We start from the raw sequence: 22,751 nt of genomic DNA, 5'->3' as shown, positions 1-22,751 counted from the left end.
TTTTACCTATATACCCATTATTAATAAATATATATTATTTTTTAAATTATTTCTATGTTATTTTCTAATATATATATATATATATCGTATTTTATTTGTTTTGTACACATATTTTTATTTTATTATTATTGTCATATATAGTTGTTATTATTTTCTTTTATTTAATTATTTTTCCTATATGATATTACCTATATATATATATTTTTTTTAAAATTGTACTATATGTACATATTATTTTTTTCCTCATCTTATTTATTTAGTTATCTATTTATTTATTTTTCTTTATTTTTCTTTATCTTTGATTTATTTACTCATATTTGTTTATTTATTTATCCATTTATTTATGTATATTGTCTTTGTTTTTTTTTTATCTCGTTTTATTCTTTTTCCCCTTTATTTTATCTTCTTTATGTTATTTGTTTTCTTCAATCTAATACGTTCACTTTTAAAGGGTACAACTTTCAAATCAATCTACGGTAAGTAATTAGGACTAGAGTCTTACCTTGTAATTTAAACTTATATTTTTTCTTAATTAAAGACAACTGGAAATTACATAGTACCGAAAGGGTGGTTCAAGGGTGCTAATCCTTCCTTGACCGTAACCGACTCCCGGATCCGACACATCTTTGGTACGACGCAGATCAGGTAAGAAATGAGGTGTCCGGTCAACCCATTTTTCATAAAATAAATGATCGGTGGCGACTCCAATCCACATTTTCCTAAGTCGAAGCCCAATTCCGGGGCCCAACCGAAAGACGGTTACGACACTTTCAAATAGAAAAAAGACAAATCGAATGGGCGATAGAAACATATAGTATAATTATAAAATAGTTTAAGCGTAATGTCGGTGGCCTATTAGCTCAGTTGGTTAGAGCGTCGTGCTAATAACGCGAAGGTCGCAGGTTCGAAACCTGCATGGGCCATTATATCTATTAATTTTGTCCAGACGGCGTCCTTCCCTTCATTTTATCTTTCAGCCCATTTCCGAACGGTGTAGTTTCCATAATGTTTATCTTTTAATTCATTACAGATGCATCGCATCCCACACATACTGAGCTCTGTTCCGACACAGGTTCCGATTCATTATTTGTTCCACTATCAATCTGTTAGCCTTCTCTGATGGATGGAATGGATCCCGAAACGCACACTGAGCTCTGTTCCGACACAGGTTCGACAGCTTAGTGCACAGACCGAGTCCGTAGTAAGGTCCTTGTCCACAGCATGCTATCTGCGATGTTACGAATCTATGTCCCAACCATCACATTTTGTTGAGTTCATTTAGCATCTTAACAAGTTGTAGATTGTACAAAGATGCAGCACATTGTAGTTCTTCGGACCATCCGCCGTTGGTGCCCCCCGCATAGCCAGTTCTGCTGGAACACAACCCATCGGTCACGTGCCAGTCACTAGAGATACTACTAGAGATTTCTAATTGCAAAATGCTGTTGACGACATTATTATTGCCCTCCCTGTTGGATCAAAAGTTCGAAGCTCGTGTCGGTGACTTCGGATTAGCGAAGGTCATTGACATGCCACAATCCAAGTGAATGTCTGCCATTGCAGGTTCTTAAAACTACAGTGCTCCAGGTGAATTCATCTCTGTTTAACCCTTTAGTTTCAAAACATTTGTTTGAAGTTTTCAATATGCATATACCATGAAAGTGACAGAAAAATGTGACATCTATAGCTACAGAGTCGTCCTACTGGAGTTACTGACCGGCGGAACACCAGTTCAACCGCTATAACAAGGCTGGGATCTCGTAACATGGGTGAGAAATTACGATAGAAATCAGTCATTGTCGCCCGGAATGCTCGATGCACGATGGAATCAACAAGATCAGACTACTCTCTCTCACATGATATCAGTCTTGAAAATTGCTTTGCTAGGCACCAGTATGTAAGATTATAGTGAATTGCTCTCTAAATGTAAGATTGATCCCAAATTGTATACAAAATTACTTATATTATTTGTTGTTTCTGGTTTCAGTTGCTTCATTAGTTGCAACTGTTCTTTACAATTATAAATGAGAATTAGCACTAATAATACATAAAAAAAATATGATACACAATATTTAGTTTATATAAGTTTATGATTTAGGAATTTAAGTTTTAGGGTTTAGAACATGATTTTATGTTAGGGCACCGGAGGAGTCGGCATATAATGAGGGGTGTAATATGATATATTAAATTGTTTTTAGAAACAATTCTTTATAAATTTAATATAAAAATATTTTTAAAATAATATTGTCACTCTTGCACATAATTTGACACTCATTATTCATTTTCTTCTACTTTAAAAAAAGTCTTCATACAATTTCTAAATTTGACACTCCAAAATATTTTTTCTAGCTCCGTCTAGGGGTGTTTATAGTCGGTTAACCGTACCATTAAGTCTAAATAGTCGGTTAATCGTTATAGTGGATATTAAATTTTGTTAACCATAACCTAACCATTAAAAAACAGTTAATCGTTAACGGTTCGGTTATAGGATAACCTATGGTTAACCTATTACAATATTTTCAAACATAACACAACTTAGAATTTTTAAAATTTCATAAAATTTACGACGACAAAAGGATATATATTTGTAAAAATCTTATTTATTTGTAAATATATTTTATTTTATAGAAATATATATTATGATGTATATTCATTTTTACATTTTAAGATCTTACGTATATATTTATATTTTATAATTTAAAACCGTGTATTTATTCCATATATGTTTGATTTAATGTGCTACTATATAAGATAAACATGATAACTAAAAAATAGTATAAATCCTTTTGATTTATTTCTAATTATATTCTCTAAATTAATTAATTAATTATAGTTTATTAATGTTAACTGATGGTTAATTATTTATCAAAATTCATTAACCGTAACCATTAACTGATATTTTAGCGGTTTGGTTAATTAATCTATAAAATGTAGCAGTTACATCGGTTAATGACTACGGTTAACAGATTAATTTGAACATCCCTAGCTTCGTCCCTGTGCTAGGGGTACGGACTCAAGAACTTACATTAAAATTTTAAGAGGTGTAAAATTAGATTATCAATAAAATGCATAAATTATATGATAATTTAAAATTTTCAGGGAAACCCCACACCCTCCGTTTATCTCTGATTAAATATTGAATGTTTGTAATTTAGGGTTTATATTTTAAGATTTAAGATTTATGATTAAAATAGAGATATTGTGTAAAATATATTTTACATAACATGTATATCAAATAATAATATAAAATAAAACAATAGAAACAAACTTTAATATTAGAACTCAAATTCAAAACTATTAGATGTCATATTTGGTTAACGAACCAAATTAAGGTTAAGAAAGTTGATAAAATAAATACGTTCAAGAATTAGTTAAAAGAAAATATAAAAGAAAAAACTTGATATAGTTTATTTTAATAGTGTTGAGTTATTATAAGGTAGTATATGTTCATAATTTTCTTAACCTATTAACAACACACACCATAAACGTAGTTACTCGAACTCAATACCTCTAAGAAGAACAATATTCTTTTTTATCATCGAAACCACTTGATGGGTTTAAAAACTTGATATAGTTTTTTTAATACTCTTGAATGATTTCAAGGTAGTATATGTTCAGAACTTGCTTGACTTATTAACAACACACACCACAAACGTAGTTTATCAAACTCAGAACCTCTAAGGAGAATAATATCTTTTTACCATCGAAATCACTTGATGGATTTAAAAACTTGATACAGTTAATAACAAATACTAGAAATAATGCAATTTCCTTGAGAAAAAAAGAATCGTAAAACAGGTCAACTTACCATCATACATGGAGACATGCCACTTTCACCAACCCTACTTTGTACCATCCATTGATGACAATTCCAACAATATTGATAAGTATTGAGTAACAACAGTAAGCAACACTGATGTTGAAGATAATGCACTTTCACATGGTATGCCACCAAGATCATACCAAAATTTTCTCCTTTTTTATTATATTTTGTAGATAATGTAAATAGGTTCTTCGTATTTGTTTTGTTATAATGAAAAAGTTCTAACCTTAATTTAACATAACTCTTAAACAAAATCCATTAAGTGATCTAAGTTCTCTCTAGAAGTTTTAAGTTCGAACAACTACATCCACAAAATTTATGTGCATTATTAATAGGTTAAAAAAATTATCAATAGATCCTACCTGTAATTATTTCATACTATAAAAAATACAACACTAATGTAAATAAGTGTTAGTTTGTAGAGTTCAAGGAAAATGTACATAATTATACCACGACACATATAAGTACATAAAATAGTAATCTAGTATATTGAATATTTTATTTAAAAATTTACTTTTTACTTTTTATTTGGTTAAGTTTCATTTTTTAAATATGGTCATTTATATATTTTATATAAGATTATTCTTTTATTATTTAACTTTAATTACTATTTTATATTATATATCGGTTTAATTCTATATTAATTACTTTTATTATGATATAAATTTAATATATTATATATAATGAAATAATAATTTATGGGAATTAATATTACCCCATTCGTGACTAAAAGGTTTTCCAAATAAATAAATGATATAAAAAAGATGAAACTTCAATTGCGTGCAGCAACTCTACGAGAGCCCGCCTTAAAAATGGATCTATGAAATAAGGAAGCGACGCCGTTTTCAAAAAATGGGTTGAAAGATAAAATAAAGGAAACGCCGCCGTTTAAGAAAATAGAAGAAGGAATGTCCTATGCAGTTACGAACCCGCGACGACGCTCTAACCAACTGAGCTAATAGGCCAGTGTCTAGTTTTAAGTTATTAACTTTTTATAGTATTTTAATTATCTCGGCCATCGATTTTTCTATTTCATGTTTAAAAGATAGGTCAATTTTCATTTAGGGTAAACTATGCGAATAGTCCCTTTCATTTTTGGTCTGACATACTTTGGTCACCAATTTAAAATTTAAGGGGAAATGATCCTAACGTTATCGATCCATCCGGTTTAAGTCCCTAATATTATCGGTTCGTTCAATTTAAGTCCCTCCACCGTTAACTTCTGTTAACCCCTTAACAAAAATCTGAAGTAACAATTAAAAACGTAAAATAAAATTCAAAATCCACGTGTTTTCTTCTTCTTCACTACCCTAAAAATTTTGAACTAATATATTCAGCAAAACAACTATTTTTTTCTCATAAATCTAATCAGTTCATCCACATATCTACTAATCACAAATATTAAAAACTACTACTTCACCACCCAAAATCTTCTTTCTTGACTTGCCTAACTCTCCTCAAATATGAAAATTCTATCCATTCTAAATCGTTAGCTGGCAATCTCTTCCACTTTTCCTTGTTTGTTAAGCACTTCTACCTTTTTCATTTTCTTTTTTTGGTTTTCTTCTTCACTGTGTTGTTTCATATCAACATTGTCATCTTCCATGAAAAAATATACTTAATATATATAACTAAAAGCCTTTCGTTTACAGTTTTTTAACTTTGGTAGATTTTAATCTTATGGCCATTGTTCAACCCTCTATCGTCACCATTGTCGCCAAAGGCTCGACCTTTCCCTTCCATTTTTAAACCAAAACGTCATGATTCAACCCAAAACGCCATTAATCATAACCGTGTCATGAATACACCGAGAAAGAGTATCCTACAATGTGAAACGTTTGCTTGTGACCCTCCTTTTGTTATTTAGGGTTCAGGTTTAGCCCTTGATTTTGATGTCCGGAAATGTCCTACCGGTAATAACCCTTTTATCGCCATTGAATCTTTTCTCTGATTGTAAAGAATTTGGATTCTACGAGAAAAAGAAAAACATCACTAGACACAAAACGAGGAAGAAGAAGAATAAAAGGGTTCATCTCAAAAGTGAGAATACTTTGACTGGTGTCACGTTTTTTCAGCTCATCTTCTCAAGGAAGTGATAATAATCATCACGTTGGGTGGTGGTGGTGGCTTAGCAGTGAAGATGAAATCGAGACTCTTTTCTTTTCAAGGAACCTCTCGTCGGATTCATCCTAATCCTTCATTGTCCGGCACCACCACCGGAGAAGTTTCGACAGAAAAAGTTGTAGCAATGTTCGTCGGAGAAGGGCCAAGAACCAAAGTTGCGACATGGGAATTTTAACATTGGAAGGAGCATATAATGATAATAACAACAACAATAACAATAAAATGAGAGATAACTTTGCTGTGGTGAAACATTAATTCAAGTGGGTGGTTTTGTAATTGAAATGGTCGTGTGGGTGGTTTAATAATAATAATAAGAAGAAGAAGCACATGATTTTTTTTAAGTGCCACATAAGACTTCTGTTAATGGGTTAAAGTACATTAACAACGGTAGGCTAAAATAGAATGGATCGATAATGTTATAGATTATTTCTCTTCAATTTTTTAAATTGGTGTCTAAAGTCGATCAGACCACAAATAAAAAGAACTATTCACATAGTTTACTATTTCATTTAAGTAATGCTACAACGTTTTTAAGTAATTTATTTTTTAAAAATATACATTTTTACTAATAATAACATAAAGAAACCGTAAAAAAATATAAAACTTAATGTATTATTTATCTTTAACATATTATTTATAAATATTTATCAATAATATTTTAATCATTCAAAATGTTTGAACTTAGTCACTTGACTATTAACATTATTTACTATACTCTAACAGTAAGAATATTAAAAAGCTTTTGGTCACTTTTTTTAAAAAAAGATTTAAATATTATTTATATCGTCGCCTATCAATCAAAGATAAAGAAAAGAACCAAAGGTAAAACAGAAAAAACCCTTATATGACGTGAAAATTTTAATTAATCACTGTTCTAATAGAACTTTAATTAATTATATTATATTATATTATATATAATGAAATAGTTTTTTTAAGGAATTATGATTACCTCTGTCAAACATACACATAAAATTTCAATCTTTCATTACTAAAAGTTTTCCAAAATATATAGTAAATGGGATAAAATGTGATGACTTTCAAAAAAAAAATGTGATCCCGACTTAAATGGACCTTTAAAATAAGGAAGCGACGCCGTTTGAAAAAATTTGTTGAAAGATATATGAAACGACGCCGTTAAGGAAACCAAAATATTTTGGCCCATGCAGGTTTCGAACCTGCGACCTTCGCGTTATTAGCACGACGCTCTAACCAACTGAGCTAATAGGCCGTTGCTTTGCATTAGAACTATTTATATATATACTTTATTAATTATTTGGTCAATTCAGTTTTCCTATTTTCTATTTGGAAGTTAGGTCCATTTACATTTAAGTAATGTAATATTTTTATAAATAATTCACACTGAAACTATGAAAATAAAGAATAACAATTAATATGCATGAAATTGTGATGATTAAGTAATATTTTTTTCTAAAAAATAATACTTGTACAATATTATTATTTCATTATTTAAAAAATTATCTTTTGATATTTATTATTTTAATTGGAGTTGCACGAACCAAGTGACCTCAGTGGTAAATAAATTATTGTTGTTTCTTGGAGTCTTGGGTTCAAACATTATGAATATAAAATGTACAAACGTTTAATATCAAATGATTAAAAATTATCTTTAAACATATATCATATTATATTATATTTACCCAGATTAATAAAAAACAATTTAATTGGAGTTTATTGGATCATGATATCAAGCCGTTGAAGGGCTTTTGTCACAATAGTTTCGAGATTGTCGGGCACAGTGTTACCATAAATCTTTCTAAAGAATGATTGAATCACTAAGGTGACATTTAGTTCGCTGAAATATTTTTGAGGGAATTGGAATCTGTGAAGGGATTGGAATCTATAAGAATTGAAATATGAATCTGAAACTTGTTTGGTTGGCAGAAAATTGAATTGGAATCCAATTCCATATTCTGTTTGGTTCGCGGTCATGTTAGATGAATTTGATTTCAGTAATGTAAAATGACAAAATTACCCTTCTTGTTATTTTGTTTAATTTTAGTTTGTTTTATAACTTATATGTAGTAATATATTATAAAAATTTAAAAAATATTAAATTTTCATTTTATTGATTGATTATTCATTTCAATAAATTATAAAAATCATACTAATAAATATCATAAGTTAAAATCATCCCAATTAGGGATGGCCATGGGTCGGGTTTTTGGTCCACCCGACCCGACCCGAGAACAAGGGAACCTCCACCCGAGACCTGACCGGACCCGACCCAAATATATGAATTAGAAACCCGACCCGAAATTAAAAAAAAAATATTTTTATTAAATAAAAACAGTGACTTAATTGAAAAAATTATATATAGAGGGATATTATTGTAATCATTTCTAAATATATAAGGTAAAAATATATATTTTTTCCGGGTCGGGTCGAGTATTTTTCACCCTAAACCCGAACCCGACCCAAATATCACACTTAAAAAAAACCCGACCCGACCCGAATATCAAACTTTTAAAAACCCGACCCAACCCCGAAATTTTTTTAAAAAATCTAACCCAATCCCGATTTTTTTTAAAAACATCCGACCCGAATACCAAAAGATTGATGAGGGTTGTATGATCAAATTTCACATTCCCTCATCTAAAGGATTTCAATTCCATCATGTTATAGATGAAATTTACTTTCCCTCATTTGATGGAATTAGATTCTAATTCCCCTTTGAAAACTTGAACCAAATATGAGAAAATAATGAAATTGGATTTCAATTCCCCTAATTTCAAGGAATTCCAGCGAACTAAACGGCACAAAAAAATAATACTCTCATTCAACTTAAATGAAAATATTAACTCCCCACAATGTCCCATAAAACTATACTTACTTCATCACAAATAAGTTTTTTTCTTAATGTAAATGTAATGTTACCATTGAATTATTATATTGACATTTTAACTTTTAAAAGTGGATGTTACGATGTTAACATTTTTATTAGTTTCTTAAATAATATGATGATGAAGGTAACATTTGAAAAAGGCAAAAAAAAAAAAAATGTATAAATTATGACTCGAAAAACATTTTAGTGTTTAAAGAATTTTTCGTTAAAAATAAGTGTTTTACGTTTTTATCGGAACACTTTTAAGTGTATAAACCATAACGATTGTTAAATTTAACTGTTAAGTAACATGTGTCACGTTATAATAATTTTGAGAATTTATTTAAAAAATAATTTTTTATTATTAAAAAAACATAACCAAAACCAAACAACTACTGTCCCCTCTCCTTCCCCCTTCCATAGTCGTCGGCCAACCAGCTGTGACAGTCACCGCCACCTTCATCAGCACCGACATTAACTCCCGATCAAATCCTAGTTAGTCTTTCATCAGTTTTTAAAGTCACCGTTGTTGTTTTTCATCGATTTCGGCGGATCCCGACGTCTATAAGTCACACTGCCATCACCATTCAAATCACAGTGCAATTTCGATCAAAACACAACTGTTCAGCGACGATAGTGACCGGCGATAGTTAGTAATGGAGGTTGAAATGAGATATTTTAATTTTTTAGAGTTTTAATTTCATTAAAAATTTAGAGTTTTTTATAAATGAATTAAGATTTTTTTTTATTTTTTTAAAATAATTTTTTTATTAATAAAAAAATTTAAAAATATAATGATAGGACCTAAAAATATAACTGAAAAAATGTTAGACATATATTTTTAACAAAATTTCTTTAAATACAAATCGTTTTTAGATTAAGTTTAAACATTTATTTTAATCATTTGAAAAAAAATCAAATTATTTAATTATATTAAAGAAAAAATTATTTTAAATAATAATATATTTTAAATTATATTAGTAGGATTAGAAATATAGTAATTATATAAGAGCGGTGATGTCATATGAGAATAGGATTTCGTTGGTGTTGATATAAGAGTGGTGCTGGCGGAAGGGCAAGCAAAAGTTAAAAGACAATCTGCGGAGCCCCCAAACACAGAGATACGTGTCAGTACCAAACGAATCTTCTTTCTATCTCTGGTTCTTCCCGTATAACCTAACGGATCTCTTCTCTCCCCTAATTGTATGCCTCTGATTTGTCCTCTCTTTCTTTATGTTATTTTAATGCTATCTTTTTCTCTGAAGAAGAAACAAGAGCTCGACAAGAGAGAGAGAGAGAGGAAGGAAGGAAGGATAACGTTTGATCTACTTCATTTACTATTCCTCGCGCTTCCTTCTCACCCGTTCGATCTTATCGATTTTCATCGCTCTTTTTTGTTTTTGCCGTTTTTGATGATTGGGTTTTGTAGAGGGAGGGGGATCGGAGATGTTGTCGTTGCGCAACGGAGTCGGGATTTCTAGGGCTTTCTCCTACGGAAGCGTTGTCGTCAATCGTACTGATGTTATTTCCGACGCTTCCTCGGTGGTTCCCGGAAAAGCTGCCTTTTATGGGGTCAAGCAGGAGCCTGCTTCTTCCATTGGTATCGTGCCTCACAATGGACGTGATTCACTTGAAGGTTCGGCTTCTTCGTTGTTTTTAAATCAATATTCAGTATTTTTGAGATTTCTGTTTTTTTTCCCTTCCCTAAAAAAAATTGGTTTTTGAATTTCGTATCTTAACTTTCTGGTTAAGATTATTATGTATTTTCAGTTAGATTCGCCTTTGCACAAATTTAAAATTTTAGGGTTTTTGTTGTATCATCGTCATTATACCTACGTATGTTGTAACTGTTCAAAATTAAAATAAAAGTCATGCTTTTAGGTCTTTTAGAAGAGTTTATTATGTAATTTCTACCATAGATTATAAACCGGTTGTAATTTTGATCAGCACGATGCTTTTTTTTTTTCAATTGCTTCTGAGGCTGTTGATTTGTTCTTGGTGCAGTTAATGAAGATGTGCAGTTGGCTCTAGCTCATCAATTGTACAAATCTGGAAACTACAAACAAGCATTGGATCGTAGCAATGTTGTTTATGACCAAAACCCGCTTCGTACTGATAATTTACTTCTTTTGGGAGCTATTTATTATCAGGTTAAAATATTTTCCTTTTGGTCCTCTTTTTTTCCTTTTGGTCCTCTTTTTTTCTTCTTTTTTTCCTATAGAATCCTGATTTTGTAGTTTTATGATCCTATCGTCTATCCTTCAGTTGCATGATTATGACATGTGCATTGCCAAAAATGAAGAAGCCCTTCGAATTGAGCCTCGCTTTGCTGAGTGTTATGGGAACATGGCAAATGCTTGGAAGGTACTTATTAATCTTTACATCAATCTTTTACAGCTGAAGTAAAGTTGAATTTTAAAAAGTAAGGGTTTTTGAAGAACTGATAAAGGTTTATTTTTTGCCCTAATATGTAGGAAAAAGGCGACACTGATGTTGCCATTCGGTACTATACGATTGCAATCGAGGTTTGTATATGTTTAAACAACTTCGTTTTTGTTAATAGAGTATTGTCTACCACCTTTTCTAGTGAAATATTTTGTAGTTTGCTGATCTTTGTTTGAACTTGTATCGGTGCAGCTTCGGCCTAATTTTGCTGATGCATGGTCAAATTTAGCTAGTGCTTACATGCGAAAGAGGAGATTTAATGAGGCTGCTCAGTGTTGCCGTCAGGCTCTGCAATTAAATCCTCATTTGGTATATTTTGATCTGGTTATATGTTATTTAATCCAGTTAAATGTTCTAATTTTCAAATTATCATGTCCTTTTTTTTGTTAACTTCACTTTCTTAACAACTGAGGCACTGCACGCTTCAATAAGATATTCTGACAAACATCTTTTGATTGCCTTACAGGTTGATGCTCATAGTAACCTTGGAAATCTAATGAAGGTACAAGGGCTGGTGCAAGAAGTAAGTGTCAAGGTTTAATTGTTTCTACTGTTTGATAGCCAACAACATAAGTAGTTGCGTATATGTGAATTCCTGGGCTGAATAATTAAACTGATGCATTCATGCCCTTGGCAACACCAATTTTGAACATCTGCAATTAGAATTTTGGTTGGATCTCATTCTATCCGTCTTTTGGATGAAGTGGTCTAATCTTTTGCCCAGCATGAGTGCGTATGCTCATTGCTGGATTAAACCTGGCCTCGATTCTTACCATCCTGCCTGAACAGAATGGTAGTGGAAATCATCCTTCCTATATCTAGATTTTCTACCGTCTTTATCAGGTAAATTACTGATTGAAGTAATTCATGTGTGTGGAATTGTGTCTTGATATCACAGTTCTGTACGGATATCGAGTTGTTTTCTACATTCCAGGGGCTCAGATGATGGTTGCTCTTGTTGTAACTTCCATCTTCAAAGACTCGAATTGTCAGAATCTAACATTTTGTGCAGGCATACAGCTGCTATCTTGAGGCTTTACGGATACAGCCAACGTTTGCAATTGCATGGTCAAATCTTGCTGGTCTTTTCATGGATTCAGGCGACTTAAATCGAGCCCTTCAATATTACAAGGTATGCTAAATCCTGTTTCCATCATTTCTTTTGATGTTTTTTCCTTCTTTTTCAAATGCTGTAATTTTCATTGTTCTGCTTGCTTGCACATTGTTTCATGTGCTTTACTTTTTTGACAAATTCTATGAGATATATCTACCCCTTTCTGCCCTCTTGTTTTCAATTCAAGAAACTATTTTATACGCAGTTATATTGATTAATATTTTTAAATTTCAAATGACAGGAAGCTGTTAAACACAAACCCATTTTTCCTGATGCCTATCTAAATCTTGGGAACATTTATAAGGTAAGCCTTCTTGCCTCGTGCTTGTAATGTTGGGTTGCTGCAAGTGATTGGACTGGTGCTTTTGTATTGGAGAAAAATAAGATATCCTTTTTGCCTTTTTCAGGCTTTGGCAATGCCTCAGGAAGCTATTGTCTATTATCAGCAAGCTGTTAAGACTAGGCCGAACAATCCAATAGCTTTGGGTAAGTGCTGTTTAACCTCGTGAATCAACTATATTTTCTCTTTATATGGGTCAAAATCGTCATTTGAATTTCAGTAGGCTGCTTGATTGCTGATATGTGTGTATGTGTTTGTTTTATTTCGTCCGTTCAACAGTTTAGGTAAACGACTAAAGTTGATAAGACTTATTTTATTTTTCTTTGAAACTATGATTTGTTTTCTGCGGTAGTTTCTCTTCTCATCTTTTGATTTCTTGTTCTCTCTCTCTCTCCCTCCCTCTCTTACATATTAACCTCAAAGTCACTGCATCTTTGGAAGTTTGAGTCTCAGCCAACATGATAAAGTGTAATTTATGATCTTACACTGACCCAAAACTTGTCTACCTATTTTTGTGTTAGGGATATCTGAACCTTTATTATATGTCAAAGATATTCTTAATTTATGTCATCGGGGTACCAAGTTTTGCGACTCTGGTGCAGGGAATCTAGCTAGTACATACTATGAGAGAGGGCAGCTGGATTTGGCAATCCTCCATTATAAGCAAGCTATTGCGTATGATCAAAGATTTGTGGAAGCTTACAATAATTTGGTTTGTTTTATGAATTTGTGTCAGATTGAAGTAATTCTTTTACAATTTTTGTTTGCTAACTTGAATTTGCTTTTAATTATTGTCTTGAAGGGAAATGCATTGAAAGATGTGGGTCGTGTTGACGAGGCAATTCAATGCTATAATGTAAGTTTTTTCTGACCGTTTAAGTTTTATTTTCTCATCAACTGTTATTGAGAGCTCACCATTTTTCTTTGCTGGCGAAGCAATGTCTCACACTGCAACCCAACCATCCTCAAGCACTTACCAACCTTGGGAACATATATATGGAATGGTATGATATCCTGAAGATGAAGATTCAGCTTTTAATGAGTTTTTAGTGAATGAGATTCTTACCAAGGTTTTTTGGAATTCTCAGGAACATGGTTGCTGCTGCTGCTTTTTACTATAAGGCTACATTGGCTATCACAACAGGGTTATCTGCTCCATTCAATAACCTTGCAGTAATCTATAAGCAACAGGTTGTTCTAGGGTATTTGATATTCTGTTCTCTTTTCACACTAAATGGATGTTGAACAGTCCCTCTTTCTTTTGCCTCTATATTTATGGAGTATTTTATTTATACTGTAGGGAGATTACATGGAAGCTATATCTTGTTACAATGAGGTCTTGCGGATTGATCCGTTGGCAGCTGACGGACTTGTAAATAGGGGTAATACTTACAAGGAGATCGGTAGAGTGAGTGAAGCAATTCAAGATTATATTTGTGCTATTAATATCAGGCCAAATATGGCTGAGGCCCATGCAAATCTGGCTTCTGCTTATAAAGATAGGTAATTTTCTTTGTTTCCGTGATTTCTTTTAATGGTCACATTCCTTGGCACCCACCCATTTTTAACGTGGCATCTTGTTATGTCCACATGGGAAAAAAGGAGTTTGTTTGCTTAAATTAAAATTTTGTCTTGAATTATTTTCTGAGCATATTGCAATATCCTTTAGCTTTCTGACCCTGCCCTTTGCTAATGAATAATGATCCTTATTGGTTTACATTCACATTCCTTGCTTGTTGATGGTTTTTTTAATTTTAATTTTTTGCATTCCCTGCACTAAGTGATAAATATCAATATAACTTCAATATGAATCATCATCCTTGTATAGTTGATTGCACTTTTTGAATATCAGTAACTCTTAAAATCTACTTTGTGTAGTCTTTAATTGATTAACCATTATAGCTCAAAATATGGAAAAAATTGTGTGATTTTCATCCCAAAATAAGGAAAAACGAATTTGATGCATCCTACTCATGTTAGAGTAAATTTTATGACATTTAAGATTCTTTGTTTCGGGGTTAAAGAAATGCATTTTACTTGCAATTTAGCGATTCTTTGTTTGTTTACTTGTAAATTTGAATACAGTGGGCATGTGGTGGCTGCTGTCACAAGCTATAAGCAGGCATTGCTTCTTCGACCAGATTTTCCTGAAACTACATGTAACCTCCTACATACATTACAGGTATAATGGCTTGAATTTTAGTGCACTATTGAATTCAAACCTAGGCAAAAGCTACATTTACATGCATGGTTTAACATTTTATGTAGTTGTAGCTTGGCATTCAACCTTTTATAGGTTACCATATTCTGATTGTATACTTCTAAACTCGGTGGATGAACTTCCTTTTTGCAGAGAAACATATTGAATTGGGATCAACTATCTAATTTGATTTTATATTTTCAGAGTTTGTGCAGCTGGGAGGATCGTGATAAAATGTTTACTGAAGTTGAGGGCATTATTCGAAGGCAGATTAGCGTGAGTATTGATATGCATGTTATTCATTTCTATCTTTTTTCCCCAATGCAATTAACCACAAAATTCCTTTATCTCAGATGTCTGTTCTTCCTAGTGTGCAACCTTTCCATGCTATAGCATATCCCATTGATCCTATGCTTGCACTTGAAATAAGGTATAAAAACATCTTTTCATATTTCCGTGTATATTTTTGCTGTGGTGATCTAGAGTTTTACGGTAACATTTCTTCCCTTGCAGCCGTAAATATGCTGCTCATTCCTCCTTGATTGCATCTCGTTTTGCTCTTCCTCCTTTTAACCATCCTGCTCCAATTCCTATTAAGAATGATGATGGAAATCAGAGGCTAAAGGTTGGTTATGTGAGCAGTGACTTCGGCAATCACCCCTTGTCACACCTCATGGGATCAGTGTTTGGCATGCACAATAGAGAGAATGTAGAGGTTGTTCTCTTTACTTTTTTTTTGGGGTGGGGGGAGAGGTAGTCTTGCTATGCTAAAAGTTTCTGGCCACAATCAACACAGAAACGTGATGTGTTTGCAGGTATTTTGCTATGCCTTGAGTCAAAATGATGGCACTGAATGGAGACAGCGTATCCAATCTGACGCTGAGCATTTTATAGATGTATCTTCCATGACATCAGATGTGATTGCCAGAATGATCAACAACGACGGAATACAAATTCTTATCAACCTGAATGGTTATACTAAGGTTGTTATGTTCAATTTTCTCTTTCTTTGAGGAACCTAATTTTATTTTTAGAGGCTTGCTATATTGGGCGATGATACTATGATATGATAATTAAAAAAATAAGTCTAAATTTCTTTTCTTTGTAATTTTTTTGGGTTGTTGTCTTATTAGTAACATAATGTGCTAAAAAGTCTTATATTTTTATGTTTCTGAATTGTCCACTTTATGAAATTCTGATATGAAATAATTTCTGCTTAATAATACAGGGTGCGAAGAATGAAATTTTGCCATGCAGCCGGCACCTATACAGGTTTCATATATGGGATTCCCTGGGACTACTGGGGCAGATTACATTGATTACTTGGTCACGGATGAGGTAAAAATTGGTGCTTGAAGTAAAGTAAGTCTCCAATGATTCATACGTTCTTTGTCTAACCTGTGATTTCTTTGTTTTCAGTTTGTTTCACCTTTGCGCTATGAGCATATTTATTCCGAGAAACTTGTCCATCTCCCTCATTGCTATTTTGTGAATGATTATAAGCAGGTCAGTTTTTTTTTGGGTGTTTCTTTAACAGTGATGTAATACATAATCTATTCATTGCAGTATTCTTATGACAGTAAAGACCTGATTTTATAATTTTTAATATTTGCAGAAAAATCGAGATGTGTTGGATCCAAATTGTCAGCACAAGCGTTCTGATTATGGCCTTCCTAAAGATAAATTTATTTTTGCATGTTTCAACCAATTGTATAAATGGATCCTGAAATCTTTAATACTTGGTAATATGCTCTGGTGATCCCTGGGTTAAATGAATGTAATTTCCGTATTTTGTCGTTGAACTTACATGCTTCTTTTACCATTCAGGTGTAATATTCTTAAGCGAGTACCAAATAGTGCACTTTGGCTCCTCAGATTCCCAGCTGCCGGAGAAACAAAGTTGCGAGCATGTAGGTTCTGCATTTATGTTTTCTTTTAAGAACAAAGCCTTCTAATATTTCAAGTATTTTGTTGTTGTTGATGTTTATCTTCATTTCAGATGCTGTTGCACAAGGGGTACAGCCTGAGCAAATAATTTTCACAGATGTTGCAATGAAACATGAACATATCAGGCGCAGTGCTTTAGCTGATCTGTGTCTCGACACGTAAGAATTGTCTTCCCTTCTCTCTCTATCTTTAACGCCGTTATTTTATCTGCAGCTCCCTAATGATGGTTGCATTACTCTTCTTTATAGCCCTTTATGCAACGCACACACTACCGGCACAGATGTGTTATGGGCTGGTTTACCTATGGTGACGCTACCTCTCGAGAAAATGGCTACGAGGTTGCTGGTTCACTTTGTCTGGCTACTGGTTTTGGGGAGGAGATGATTGTGGGCAGGTAGGTGTTTAACATTGCCCTTGGAGATTATGTATATTCGTATTTGTTTGTATGCGGCGATACTATGTTCTATCAATATTACTTCGTGGTTGAGTTTTGCTTTTTACAGTATGAAGGAATACGAAGAAAGGGCTGTCACGTTGGCGGTAAACAGACAGAAGCTTCAGGCTCTTACCAATAAACTCAAGGCTGCTCGTTTAACTTGCCCTCTATTCGACACAGCACGCTGGGTAAAGCTTAGCTAACGCTGCAGATTATTATTCTTTGCGTATCTATCATTATAAATGCTTGACAATCTGAGTTATAAACGACGGCAGGTGCGGAATCTCGAGAGGGCATACTTCAAGATGTGGAATCTGTATTGCTCAGGGCAGCAGCCGCAGCACTTCAAAGTCACTGAAAAGGACTTTGATTTCCCTTATGATAGATAGGAACAAAACGGGGATTGTAGATAAAGAATGAAGAGTATATATATATATATATATATAATAGGACGAAAGTAGCAGTTTGTAGGGATAAAAGATTGTTTAGAGTTGATTAATCGCAATGGAAATGAGATATATGTTTGTGATATTTATATTTCTTGGGGATGGCAATATGATTTTACTTGGATATGTTTACGCTTCTATCATACATTTTTCATGAATCGGATGTCGGTTCAATTATGTGGCTGGGGACAGGCTTTGACACCTCCCAAACATAATTACAGTTCTTGTCTCGTCTTTCACAAGCTTTGGTTAGAGATAAGGGTTTTAATGAGTTGAGTTTCTCGGAGTTGTTTGAACTCAATTGATTTGGGTTAATACTTGATTTGGGTTGATATGAAATTGAGCTCTAATCGAAACTTTAATGAGTTAAGTCTAGTAAGGTCAAGTTAGTTTGATTAGTTCGCGAGTAGTTTATTAATTTTTTTATTATATATTTTTATAATTTTTTAGTAAGTACTTTAAAAGATTCTCGCAATAAAAAAATTAAGTTTAAATAATAATTACTAATTTACTAATAAATAATAAAAAAATTATTATCCAACAATAAGTTAGTCTAGTGGGATGAGGTAATATGTCCCTTAAGCAAGGTCAGATATTCGAATCCTGACATTTACGAATAGAGTAAATTATGTTGGGAGGGTCGCTCTCATCTCTGCAATACACGATCTGGGATTAGTCGGTCAATAGTTGTTAGTCGGTCAATAGTTGGATACAGTGATTAATTCAAAAAAAAATCACTATTAATTTATTAATTTCCTAAAAAATTATAAAAAAATATAAAAATATTAAATAATAATAATTAATTTATTACACCTAAAATATTGAATCTTAATTACCTTATCAAAAGATTATGATAAATTTAACAAGCAACGAGTCGAGCAACAAAAGTTTTTAATGAGCACGAGTCAAGTATTACCTAACTCGTGATCGACTCACTCGATAAACACCCTTAGTCAAGAATGAGTAAAATTCGAAAAATTAATTTTTTTTATGTCGAATTATTTAAGTCAACTTAAACTATAAGGTCAGTTTTTGAGTTTGAATAGAGTTAAAATTTAAAAATTTTGAGGTAGTTGAAAAACTGAAAGTTTTAAGTCATTTGAAAAATCAATGATCCAACTGGGTATTCTAATAATTTTGCGACTTGGTATTTAATTTCTTCATTTTTTTCAATTTCAACTTCATTTTAAATTATTATTTTTATTAAATTTGAACATATTTCTAAATCATTGTAGAACATATATGTATCTTTAAATTCCTCTTTATAATTACAATTTTGTTTTTCAGTTTAGTCCTTTTAATTTTACTTGATTTCATTAATTATCTTTCATTTTAAGTTTATTTTTAATCAATATGAACTACAGGTTCCTTTATCACTATGAATACCTATATAACTTTGTTTCTTCTTTTTTCTTTTTAATAAAAATGTAATATCTTCCAATTTAGTCTATTAATTTTGTGTTGTACTTAATTTGGTATTATGATTGCAATTGTTTGCAAATTTCCCCCCATCAATCCCTGGACTCCTTTATACTTCTATTAATATTTTACTCACAAAATACATTCTTTAAAATATATTTTATAATGTTAGACCGCATTTAATTTATTAAATAACATTATAATGTAAAAAGGAATATGAAAATAATTATATATATATATTATAATTAGATAAAGTTGATAAAACTGAAACTAATTTGTACCATAATTTATAACTCATAAACAAATATTTTTTTTAACTCACGATAAAACAATATATATATATATATATTTTACCATTAAAACTCATCATTTCATCTTCATTTTATCAATTTGTTTTTATTTATGATATACTTAATTAAAAATATATGTTTAGGAGTTAGTTATTTTTATTACATTATATTATGTTTTGGGCTTGTTATTCATATTTATTTTTAGGATATATATTTATATAAGTTTCGGTTAACAAATGGTTATTATAAATATATATAATATGCTAAATTTGAATGAGTGCTAACATTTGTTTTCATATATTGACAGGCCTGGGTACATTACAAATCCAAAACAAAGCCCAAATGCCACCGATGGTGTCCTTTTGGGTAGAGTCTGGTGTCGAATGGCCACCGATGGTGGTGGCCGAAGAGCAAACGCCGCCGATGTACGGTGGCCGATCGGTTTCTTTAGGCCTTAGAAGTAGGGATGGAAAACGGGCGGGTCGGATGCGGATACCCCCATCCCCATACCACCTAATATTTTTCAATCTACCACCCGCCCACCACCCATGATGGGTACAAATTTTCAAATCCACTCGCCCACGCGGGTACATTCTCAAATCCATCCCCACTACCCACTAGCGACGTACCCGTCTAGACCCGCCTGAAAGCAAACTTAAGTTATACATAAGCAATAAACATAAAAAAACATGTCCATTAAGAAATATAATAAAACAAACGGAAAAATAAGTAACTATTTTTAGAAATAAGGCTTTTTAAATATATATATATATAGTAAGTTGAAACATATAATTATCCTTTGTTTTTCCCTTTCAAATTTTATGATCTTACTGGTTCTTTTGTACTTCCACGTTCAACATTTGAGCTGGTCACGTAGCTCTTCCTACTTCATACCAAACAAAATAGTATAGATTCGACAAACATCCTAACCAAATTCAGACCAAATCATCAAATGATGCCAAAATACTCTAATTAACACTAACAAAAGCAAGATAGCTAGAGCTTTAAAATCGTAAGACAGATCCCTATAAAAACACTTTTTTATAGACGACGGGCGAGTAAAACAACATAAAGAACATTAACAAGGTAAACTTAAGGCATTACAAATAGCATTTGCAAATTCCAAGACATCAAAATAAAAGATAAACGAGTTCAGATACATATACAAGAGTAAGACCTCCAATTTGTGACAAAGAATCTGGGCAGGGTCTAGTAAGGCTATTATTGTTTAACCGTCTGATACGTCCAACAAGAACAAGGGAAAATACATATAAGAAACAGAGCTACTAGAAAGAAACTCGACAGGGAGATGAATATGATGAAAAAGCAGTAAAAAAATATGAACACTTACAAATAGTTGAGGTTTTTCAAGTCTCCGAAGGAAGTCGGTATTTCTCCACTGAAAGTATTGCTGGAGAAATCAAGAGTCTGCAGCTTCTTTAACTTCCCAATCATAGCTGGAATCGGACCCGAAATAGCATTATTCTGAAGCATCCTACTCATGAAAAAAGAACAAATAAGTAATTACTTAACAAAAATGCAGGAAATTTGAGTCACAAAAAAGGAAAGCCCAAAAGTACATGAAAAGATTAGCTAAATTTATATGCAACTTAATCAACAAAGGAAATTAACTTACACTGACTGTAGCTCACTAAGGTTCCCAATCAATGGAGATAAAGTTCCAGACAAGCTTTGACTGGAAGGCCCCTGTTCAAGGAAATTAACTTAATATGCACTTTACCAGTGTAAAGTGCTATTAGAAATAGGCCAGATATAAAGAGAAGAATTACAAAGCAGAAACATAGCCATCTGGTGTAACACCCCCAACCCATACCCGACCCGAATATGAGTCAGAGATACTACATTGACTTTGAAACACAACTCTTAACAAATAATAGCAAAATATTTGGACTTATATTAAGAAAATACGATAATATACATATTGTAATATAAGTTTACCAAAATATTCAGAGCATACACAACTTAACCCTTTAATTACATGCCAACTGCCATTTACATAACAAAATGACCTACTGATTAAGTTGCTTCTGATCTGGTGGTTGCAGGAGTAATGCTGTCAAGCTGCTTCACCTGTCTCGTCTATGTTCTCGGATCCTACGTGTGAAAACACTCACACGCTAAGTCATCGACTTAGTGAGGCAATGTAATAATAATAACCAGGCAGTGTAATGAACATGTCATGATCATATGAAATGAGATGCAAACATGTACTTAATCAATGTAGTCTACATCATCAATATCCATACCTGTAAGCGTATGACTTTAACATTCATGACTTTGTATGAATAAGTTTATTGGCCCATGATAGCATATTGAGAACCTAAGGTATCTGAGTAATGTGAGGTTGTGCACTATGCTGTCACCACAGCTCGTATAAATGCACCGAAGTGCCTCGTAGAATTGCACCGTAGTGCCATATAATGATGTCCCTAAGGACCACATATAATTCCTTAAGAATCATATACATATACTAGGGATCAAGTATGTGTCTTTCCAAGACTTCACACATGTTCCACAGAATATATATATATCCCGAAGGACCGCGTAGAATTGCACCGTAGTGCCATATAATGATGTCCATAAGGACCACATAGAATTCCTTAAGAATCATATACATATACTAAGGATCAAGTATGTGTCTTTCAAGACCTCACACATGTTCCAAAGAATATACATATGTCCCGAAGGACCGCGTAGACCCTCTACCTTTGGCATGCCAACTATACCTATAGTTCTCATCTACATAACATGGGCTTTTACATTTCACTTAGTCTATATCGCGTAGACATGTAATTTCTTACCTTTTCACATAGCTCATAATTTTCCCACATATTCATGTCATATAATGCATTTTATATGAACTCATGTCATGTCTCATAATACAGAATATGCTCATGTATCAAGATATAAAATCTAGACTTATCACAAGTCTAGAATGCAGGATATTTCTATAATCATGCTATGCATATGCACTCACCTATACTTCTTTGGCTTTTCCTCGATCGATCCTACTTGTAGATTGTTCCCGAACTCGAGTAGGCTCGGTATCTACATAAACATAATTTTCAAGATGATCATCAGATGTCTATGTCTTGAAATTAAGCTTTAATAGCTTACTAATTTAAGGAATTTATAGCTTAGTCTTTCTTTCTTTTCTTTCTTTTTTTTTTCTCATGGGGAATCGGTTCCCCCCCCTGGAGGTATCGATTCCCCTCTAGCATTCTGGAAATTCATATTCGTTGAGGGGGTATCGGTTCCCCTTGAATGGGTACCGATTCCCCTAGCCCAAAAATCCTATTTTGAG

At 32.6% G+C, this 22,751-nt stretch overlaps 2 non-coding genes and 2 pseudogenes across 2 annotated transcripts; 3 read left to right on the top strand and 1 right to left on the bottom strand.

Moving 5' to 3' along the window:
- Positions 1 to 849: 849 nt before the first annotated feature.
- On the top strand, positions 850 to 923 carry TRNAI-AAU. The gene has a single exon. It is a non-coding gene; the product is annotated as a tRNA-Ile (tRNA).
- Positions 924 to 5,492: 4,569 nt separating this feature from the next.
- Positions 5,493 to 6,202, top strand: LOC120206963 (annotated as a pseudogene).
- Positions 6,203 to 7,101: 899 nt separating this feature from the next.
- Positions 7,102 to 7,175, bottom strand: TRNAI-AAU. The gene has a single exon. It is a non-coding gene; the product is annotated as a tRNA-Ile (tRNA).
- A 2,712-nt stretch (positions 7,176 to 9,887) lies between these two features.
- On the top strand, positions 9,888 to 17,703 carry LOC120206995 (annotated as a pseudogene).
- Positions 17,704 to 22,751: the final 5,048 nt, after the last annotated feature.

The sequence above is a fragment of the Hibiscus syriacus genome, unplaced genomic scaffold (assembly GCF_006381635.1).
Source record: "Hibiscus syriacus cultivar Baekdansim isolate YM2019G1 unplaced genomic scaffold, ASM638163v2 tig00014213_pilon, whole genome shotgun sequence".
In the NCBI taxonomy this organism is placed as follows: Eukaryota; Viridiplantae; Streptophyta; class Magnoliopsida; order Malvales; family Malvaceae; genus Hibiscus; species Hibiscus syriacus.
Note: the sequence above shows the minus strand (reverse complement) of the source record. Positions and strands in the feature narration are given on the sequence as shown.